Raw genomic sequence first — 9,753 nt, 5'->3', positions numbered from 1 at the left:
AAAGGGTGCAATAAAAATTGTTGGAGAGGTATGGCAACTTTATTAAGTAGCCTGTCCATCTGGAAGAGTTAGTGGTTCCCTGATGTATAAACAAAGGTTGGTAAGTGCCTTTCTGTAAAGAAAATGCTCCCATCATCACCTATCTATGGACAGTCCTCTTGTGTCACTGGAAGTCAGGAATGGTGGTGGAGTAGGGATGTGCATGTCTCCACTCAAATGAATACAAATGCTGCATGAATCCTGGTCACCAGCTTGTAGTGGTGCTGGTAGGCGGTGGAACCTTTAGGAGGTGGGGCTTAGTGAGAGGAAGTTAGGTCACTGTGGGTATGTCCGTGAAGGAGAAATTGGGACTCCAGCCCTTCTTCTTTGTCTCTCCTTTTCCTTTCCGACTGCCATAAGGTGAGTAGCTTCCTCTGGCATGTGCTCCTGCCATGATGTTCTCCCTCACCACAGAACAGAAGTGACAGGGCTACTTGACCATAGAAACCATGAGCCAAAATAAACCTTCCTCCTTATAAGTTTTTGTCTCAGTTATTTTGTCCCAGTGCTAGGAAGCTAATACAAATTCTGACTTGTAGTACAGACTTGTAGTAGCAAATAATGCACTGAATGCAGAACAAATATGTGTATGAGGAGGGAAGGTTTTCTTCCTAGTTCCGGGATGTAGAATAACACATATTCATTGCATTTTACATAATCAGGAATTTAATGGTTGCTATATAGGAATATTTTAGTTCCAACATGAAATCCAGTCAACAAATACCATTGAGTACCTGTTGTGTATGTAAGGGTCCTTCTAAACATTCCAGTGAAAATACAAACACTGGTATTTTTAAGTTCATCCAAAGCCAAATATTCTTTCCAATTTCTGTTATAAATGTCTATTTTTTAATATGCAGGTAATGTGATCTGTTGCCTACCTGTCATGTATTTTTTTTTTCAGTTTTTACATTTCTAGGTGAGAATTTTTTGTACTATCTCTATGGCAGATAGTTTAGTCATGGGACAGACTATTAACTCAGGACTTTCCAAGTTACTAAGTAAGTACCTCATGTAAGGGCATAGATATGGGCTGTGACACAGCCACTGTACGTTAGCTTTAAATTTATCTTTTGGTCAAAATTTTCCATGATTGATCTAAAATATCCTTCCCCTGAAAAAATATGATCAAATATATTAAACTGATGCAGAGCTAAAATTTCAGGAAGAAGCAGATAACTAAAAATAACCAGATATGATTAATGGTTTTGATTCACAGCCTATTTTTATCCTCTTCTAGAATCTGAGTGCCCAGATTTGTATTTGCAAAGCAAGACAAGAAAAAAAAATGAGATTGCAATTTTTAGTTTTGAAATTTTCCTCCTTTAAAAAAATTCTTAGACTTAGTGAAAGACTATCACTTTGAGAACTTGATCCATTAGACTACACTCTCATAATGTTAAGTTTTTCCTGGACTAGACATTGGCTTAAGAATTTGTTGTCAATTTTATAGGATATAATAAAGTTATCATGATTATGTTGTTTAAAAATGTCTTCACCTCTTAGAGGTACAAAAATATTTATGGATAAAATGGTACATCTTGATTTTGCTTTTAAAATATTCTACCAAATAAAACAAAGCTAAAAGAAAAAGTAAATGGAGAAACATGTAATAAGATGGCAGAATGTTGATAATTGTTTAAAGTTGGCTATGAACACATAACTGACCATTATATTCTCTCATTTCATGAATTTTAAGAAATTTCCACAATTAACTGTTTTTGAAAAGGTTTTTATCCATGACACACTCTGCATCATATTTTTGCTTCAGCCTCTTTTAGAACTCTTTCTTTTGGCAACGCTTCTCTCTTTGCTCATCCTGCTCTAACAAATATCACTGAGCGGGTGGCTTAAACAAAAGACAATTATTTCTTGCAGTTCTGGAGGCTAGGAAGTACAATATTAAGGTGCCTGCAAATTTGGCAAAGTCAGTTCTTGGTGAGGGCTATCTTTCCAATTTGGAAGGAAGGAGAAAAGTAGAGAGCGAGGGGGGGAGAGAGAGAGAGAGAGAGCGCGCGTGAGAGAGAGAGAGACAGGAGGGGAGATGCTGTGTTTCTTATAAGGGCACTAGTTGGATCCTAGGGCTTCTTATGATCTCATCTAAACATAATTACCTCTTCACAGCCCACTTCTTAATACCATCACATTGGGAGTTAAAGCTTTGACATCTGTATTTTGGCTCAAACACTCAGTTGTGTGACACCTTGGTCCAGAATGATGTCTAAAATGTAAGTGATTGTTATGGCTGTGTCCAGATGTCCCCCCAAAGCCTCATGCAGTCATAGGTGAGGCTTTTTCAGAGGTGGCTGGATCTAGAGTGTGTGACGCTGGGATTGATTCATGGTGCAATGCTAAGCTGAAGGGCACTAGGATTAAGGTGTGAGTATTACCTACCCTACGTAGTCTGGAAAAATAAAAGGGGCAGAAAGATGCTGTTAAGGTCCCTTGTTGCTTTTGCTACTGTGTGGGCACCACGAACAGTTTCTTCTCTGCGATGCCCTCCTGCTATGGGCCACTCTGCCTTAGAACCAGCCAACTATGGACTGAAACTGTTATGAACTGTGAGCCAAATAAACCTTTCCTCCCTTAACTTGTGTGTGTCAGCTATTTTGTCTTAGCAATGAGAGAAAAGAAACCAAGGCAGCAGTGATATCCTAACCATTCTTTATCCATAATTTAAAAGTCAGAACACATTCCTTGAACAATGTATGCCGGGTACTTGTATCACTACTGTCACATTTGTTAGGGTTTTTTGGTTGCTTGTTTTTTGTGGTGCTGGGGGTAGAACCCAGAGCCTCACACCCATGCAGACAATACCACTGAGCTACACTGTCAGCTCTCAGTCACATTTCTGACCTTCAGTTTTCTTATTGCAAAATGTGCAAACTGGACTTGAGGTCAACAATGCTCTTCTAGTTCTACGTGTCTTTGAGTCTATAGTGATCTTTTGGTTGAGACAGTGTAATAAAAAATTAGACTTTAAACACATATGTTCTTAATGACAAATGATTTTGAACCCAGCACCTGTTCTTTGTCATCATAATAGCATATTCTTAATAGCACCTTTTCCCTTGCCAACTGCCTTTTTCTTTTCTCCTGATCCCAATTCCTTTCCAAATATAACCTGACGAGGGGCTGGAGGTGCAGCTCAGAGGTATAGCACATGCAACAGAAAACTATAAATGGATCCTTACAAAACTATCTTTTATTTGAAGCTTTTTGCACTAAATCAGAATTGTGATCCCCTTTTATTCTTTGGTTATTTTTTGTCAGTATTATTTACATTTATTGAATTCTTGTATTGAATATTGTCCAAATAGTACTTTGCCCAAGGAAGCTTAGAGATTTATTTTTCAATCAACATGACCATAAGTCTTAAAAATCTTTTCTTGGGATCACAGTGTACAGAATATAACTATATGCCTTGGTTAACATTTTTAGTGGCAGGAAGGTAGTGCTGGATTGGCAGGAACAAACAAGTTAATTCATCACTTCTATTTTCTTCTGTTTTATAAATGAAAGAAAATGTATTTTTTTCCAGCTCCTTCATTCATTCTTACCCTACTCCTTTCCATCCTTTCACAATTATTTATTAAGCTCTTTTTATGTGTCAACTGTCAGAGACTTAGAGAAGTGGAGGTGGGATGAGAAGGAGAATGGGTTCTGTAATTCCAGTTATCAAGGAGGTCATAAATCTCGGACAATCTTTGTAGTCCATGGAGCATAGTTCTGACTCTCCCCTTTGGAACTGTACTTCCAATTTGTAATTGCATATTTTTTATTTATAATTTTTTAGCAATTACTGTTGAGCTTGATGTGCATTTTCTCATTAAATTCTCTTAAGAAGGGGAGGTGTATTATGCCCATTCTGCCAGTGATGAAATGGACATTTAGAACAGTTCAGTAGATGCCAGATCCAGGATTCAAGTCGTTTTAATGTCAAATATCTATGCCTTTTGTCTAAAAAATGAAAAAAAAATCCCTCATTAAACTAGATCCCAGGATCCCAGGATCCCGAACCCAAATGTCTGTAGGAGTGGAGTGTCTTGTGCAGACTGGATATTTGGGGAACTAATGCTACATTGAAATGGTAGGTGCTGCTGATTGGATCCATTCCATTGAAGCCAGGCAGACACGTGGTTCTGGAATTTGATGTGATGGCACATGCCTGTAATTCCAGCATTCTGGGAGCTGAGGCAAGAGAATCTCAAAAGTTTGAGGCCAGCATGATGAACTTAATGAGAACCTAGAAGAGAGAGAGAGAGAGAGAGAGAGAGAGAGAGAGAGAGAGAGAGAGAGAGAGAGAAATGTTGGGAACATAGCTTAGTGATCCTTGGGTTCAATTCCCAGTACTGCAACCACAACAAAAACAAAAAAATGTAGTTTTGGTATTATAGTGGTTCTGATCTCTTTTTGTTTGTTTTTTGTTTTTTGAGATAGGGTCTTGTTTTGTAGTCCAGGCTGATCTTGAACTCATTATGTATATAGTCCAGGCTGGCCTGGAATTTGTGCCAATCCTCCTGCCACATGCAACAGCCTTCCATGTGCTGGGATTACAGGAGTGCACCACCACACTTGGCTCTGATCTTTTGAACGAAGCCAAATGTGAGTGAAATGTTCCAGTTCTTAAGTGATGGCATTTTATCTCTCTCTCGCGCGCGCGTGCGCACACACACACACACACACATTTTTAGTAATGTGATTCCAAGCAAAACCTGGCTGCAAGCATCTCAACTTCAGTACCTCTTATGGCTATAGTCATTGCTTCCTCTGAAAACATGTTCTCCTAAAAAACAAAACAAAACAAAACAAAAAACCAAAACCAAAACAAAACAAAACATGTTCTCCTTCCCATTCGTACCTCAATAATGACCAGTTCTAGCTTTATAGTGTTCAAACTATATAGTTTAAAACTGAAGTTCCTGATTCTTCTCCTTCCTCTCACATTTCCAACCCGAGAAATCTCTCTCATATTTGGAGAAAAGCTGGTGATCTTCCAAAACACCAAATTTGCCCATCAATGAATGAAGAGAAAAGATAGATTATTAGAAGGATAATTTAGAGACAATTTAGAGATAATTATTAGAGGGGTAATACAGAGAAAATTAAGATCACATAGAAGAGTGGTCTCTGGATGAAGTAAAATTTTAGATGTGAAGAGTAAAATAAAAAGGTTAATAAAGAACATGTAGGAGAATATCTTTGATCTTGAGTCAGGGAGGACTTCTCAATCAAAGTGAAAACCTCAACTGTAAGGAAAAAAATCAACAAATTTGACTGTAGTAGTTCCTTGTTATCCAGTTTTACTTTTCATGGTAAACTCTAGTCTGAAAATATTAATTGGAAAGTTTCAGAGAGGCGAGGTGGGGAGGCACCACACCTTTTATTTAATGATAACTGTTCCATTTTATTATTGTTAATTTCTTAATATGCCTAATTTATGAATTAAACTTAATCCTAGGTAAGAATGTATAGGAAAAAACTTATTATATATAGGGTTCAGAACTATCCAAGGTTTCAGACATCCTCTGGGGCCAGGGAAGGTATCAGATGAGGGGGACCACTCTGTTTCAACCTACGTATTTCTATTACTTACTGTGCTTTAACACATTAAAGGCTGGGAAAAGGTATATGTAATGTCTCAACCTTTCTAAGAGTTAATATCTAAAATACATAAAGGTATTCCTGCCAGGAAGAACAACCTCAATGGTAAAAACAGACTAAGGATTTTAAAAAATGGGCTGAAGAGGTTTATAGAAGAGGAAACCTGGGCTGGGGATTTACCTCAGTGGCACTGTGCCTACCTTGCAAGTGCAAAGTCCTGAGTTTGATTCCTGGTACTGGGTGGGTAGGCGGAGAGGAAACCTGAAGAACTAATGAGTATATGAAGTGAAGTTTATCACTGATGGTCAGGGAAAGACAGATAGAAAACAGTAGTAAAATGCCAGTTTATATCTATTAAAAAATACAAGTATGATAATAGAATTTAAGGTCAGAGATTTACCTCAGTAGCACTGCACCTGCCTGGCAAGCACAAAGTCCTGAGTTCAATTCCCGGTATTGAAAAAAAATAGAATTTAGATTGCTTCCTGAATTACTGGTGAGAATGTGAACTGATGCAGCCACTTTGGCAAGCAACCTGGCACTATTTAGTCAAAATACAAGTATATATTCCAAAGGAATCCTATAGCTGTTTAACAGGAGACGATAGAGAATGTTCACTGAAACTTTTTTTTCCTCTAAATATTGTAGTAAAGAATTGTATAAACTAGACATTCATCACTGGATGAATAGATAATAAAATGTAATTAATGAACATTAATACTATCTAGTACTTACACATAACATCATATATATTATATATAGACACACATATATACAGGAAGCCTTCTGGATGCATTTTAAAACCATAATAGTTAAAAAAAAGAAAAAGAAAATGAAATGGTGACACTATCATTTAGATCAATTAAAAATAAATGCACATTTTATAAGAACACATACGGAAAATCATTAAACACAATATGAATGCATATAGTGGGAGGTATGTGGAATGAGAGGGAATATGAAAATAAAAATAGAATAAATTAAGGGAATTTTGTTTGGACAAAAATTATAATATGATATGATCTTTGAAGTATGAATAATTCATTCCTGAACATAGGAGTTCAGTAAGAATCACACCCCATACACAAATGCATACAACATATGCGACCCAATGTATGTTGCATGTGCGTGCTAGCACACACACATGCATGCACACACACACACTCACCTCCTCCTTACTCCTGAAATTAAACCCCTCTATTTCTGTCATCTACAATTTACAGCAAAATTTCATAATGATCCAGCCCTACGATAGGCCATCTTTTACTACTTCCTGAAATCCTTCCCATTTCTGATTGCGTCTTATCTATTGTTTCTATCTTGATTTTCTATTTTTATTGGACTGTGACAGTTTATTTACATGTTTGTCTTTTCCCTTAGTCTGTAATATTCCCAAGGAAATATGTTGTTACACTTCTATTATCCACACAGACAAAAAGCGAGTGGTTCTAAACATTTGTTTGTTGAATTAAGTAATTAATCAATACATTTTCAAACCAAACCACAACCCTAAGAAGTGATGTCTGGATCTAATGAAACCTCCAGTATCTTCTGAAGTTGAGTGTTGCTTGGGGAATTCTGAGGCCATTCGTATTTTTTCCTAATAAAAGATAAATAGATAGATAGTCTGATTTTGGTCTGACTGTCTACAGGTTTCTTTATCTTTTCAGTCCCACAATTTTACTGGGGTATATCTTTTTGGGTGAATAATCTCTAGTTGTTAGTACTTAAATGTTGATATTTCTTAACTTATTTCCTGTACAATTTTCTCCCTAATTCTTTTAAGGTCTGTTTTTTACTTTCTTATTTTTATACTCTAATGCCCTTTTTGTGTTTTCCTTCTTTGTCTACTCTTCTGCTCCTATTTTCATCCTTATAGTTGTCGAATTTACTCTTTTTTGTACTTCTGTGAGTTCACATTTTATTTCTTATTATTGTCTCATTATCTCTTTCCAGAGTATTTATGGTTTTGCTTTGTGTATGGCTTCCATAGATGTGTTTATTTCACTAAGATTTCTTAAATTCATGGTGAAAATTTTGCTTATTAGTTATTTTTCTCTTTGTTAATATTATGTGTCTATTCATAATTTTCTGATTATTCGTACATTTTTTGTTTTGTTATGTTTGTTTCACTGCTGGCCAGTTTCGGATTGTTTTTTATTGCCTAACAATGAATGAATTAGATTTTTGCAAGAGATTATTGCATAGCAAAACAGGCGGGTCACAGTAGCCTTTGAAGCTTTGTGACCGAAAGTCTTTTTCCTTCTCTGTTGCAATGGAGAATTCTGCTCCTGCAAACTTGAAATATCTGCATGGTCCTTTCTTGGAGGGGGGCAGGTGAGTCCCATTATGCAGTAGAAGTTTTAAAAGTTGAATTTTGATCGGTATATGTTTGCAGTGTGTGATGATTACTTCCTCATGGGGAGCTGGTACCTGGATGTAACACATCTTCATTCTTTTCTCAGCCCCCCTCAGCTCTCTCCTCCTCCATCTCTGGCTTCCCCTCCCTTTGGTAAAATCTCTGTCTACCTGTTTGCTGTTATCTGACTTTGATTTTTCTCTTCACACTTTGGGTTTTTCATATAAAAGAATTTATGTGATTCTGATTTATTTCACTTAGCATTATGGCCTCAGGTTACATCAATTTTCCTACAAATGATTCAAATCTATCCTCCTTTGTGATAAAATAATACCCCTTTTCGTATCAATACCACATTTAGTTTTGATGACACAAAGACAAACCAGATATTGGCATACAGTGAAAAGCAATTAATAGCAACAACTTTGCTTCACTGGCAATCGAAACATAACAACAATAGTATAGTCAAAAAGGGCCGAGGGCTGGGGATTTAGCTCAGTGGTTCCGGCGCCTGCCTGCCTCGAAAGCTTAATGTCCCAAGTTCGATCCCTGGTGCGAAGAAAAAAAAAAAAAAGCCAAAAAAGAAATGATATTGGCATACTATAAGAACCAATAAAAGCTATCACTGTACCACCCTTAACAACAGAAAAGAGAGAATAAAGAAATTTGAAAATCTTAAAATTTGCAAAATAAAAGGAAGATGAGAGAAAAGTGAGATAAAGTATCCTATTATAAGTAAAGGAAATGAGTAGAATTTGATAAAAGTAACAGGAGATAGCAAACAAGAAAAAAGAAAGAAAAAAATCTCAAGCCACCCACAAAAAACAATGAATAATTTAAAAAAAGGAGTCCAAAATTTTTTTGTGTGTTTTAAAATGAGTGATTTCTTTCCAAGGCCTGCAGTATTAGAATTCACCAGAAGGATAGTGTGTCGCTGCTAAGACCTATTTTGTTTACACACTCAACATTTCATGTGTGAATGCTATATCCTGTCCTGCTTTTCCCTCTGGGAATGGTCTGTCAATGATCCCGGTTTACTCTGACAGCTCCCAGTTTCTGTGCTCCTCTGGGCACCCAAAGTCATGGCTTTCTTGGCCTAGTTTTACAGCTTATGGGGTTGTAAGGTGTCCCCTGCCCCTGCTCCAGAGGCCCCTCTGTCTGTCAGAGGTCATCATCCAGTCCTGACTGCCTAGAAAGGGGGACGGCGAGGGCTGAAGAAAAAAGACAATAAAGACCTGTGTAATTTCAAGTATGGGGGACTGGGAAGTCAGTGCCTCCAAGCAGGCAAAGACAAAGACACTCTGAGCTTGCCACTATTTATTGAGTTCATAGGGAGTATCAGATGACTCAGAGGGCAGCAATAATCATAAATTGACAAGGATCTTATAATTGGAGGAAGTATCAGATGACTGGGAAGGTGACAGTAATCCTGTGACGATGAAGACTTAGGTAGATGAGGAGCTTATGTTGATTAGGATGGTGAGATGAGCAAAATGTTCCCACAACAGTAGGTGGGATGAGCTAAACCGATAAGAAATGTGTCACTCCCCAGGTGAAAACCATTCTCTTTTTGTATTACTACTCTGTTCTCAAAGAACCAGGATGTCTTCAGCTGATGTAATCTCGCCCTTGAGTGTCACAGCATCATAGGACTATTGAGGCCTTAAATAGCCCTAATTATAATTTAATTGTGAAATGATTCCCCCCCCCCAAATTATGTAGAATGGCCCCTGACATCTGTCCGTACACCC

The sequence above is a fragment of the Heterocephalus glaber genome, unplaced genomic scaffold, assembly GCF_053883595.1.
Source record: "Heterocephalus glaber isolate CG9 unplaced genomic scaffold, H.glaber_assembly_v1.0 deba00001600, whole genome shotgun sequence".
Lineage (NCBI taxonomy): Eukaryota > Metazoa > Chordata > Mammalia > Rodentia > Bathyergidae > Heterocephalus > Heterocephalus glaber.
The sequence above is the reverse complement of the archived record's forward strand: the minus strand, read 5'-3'. Positions refer to the sequence as shown.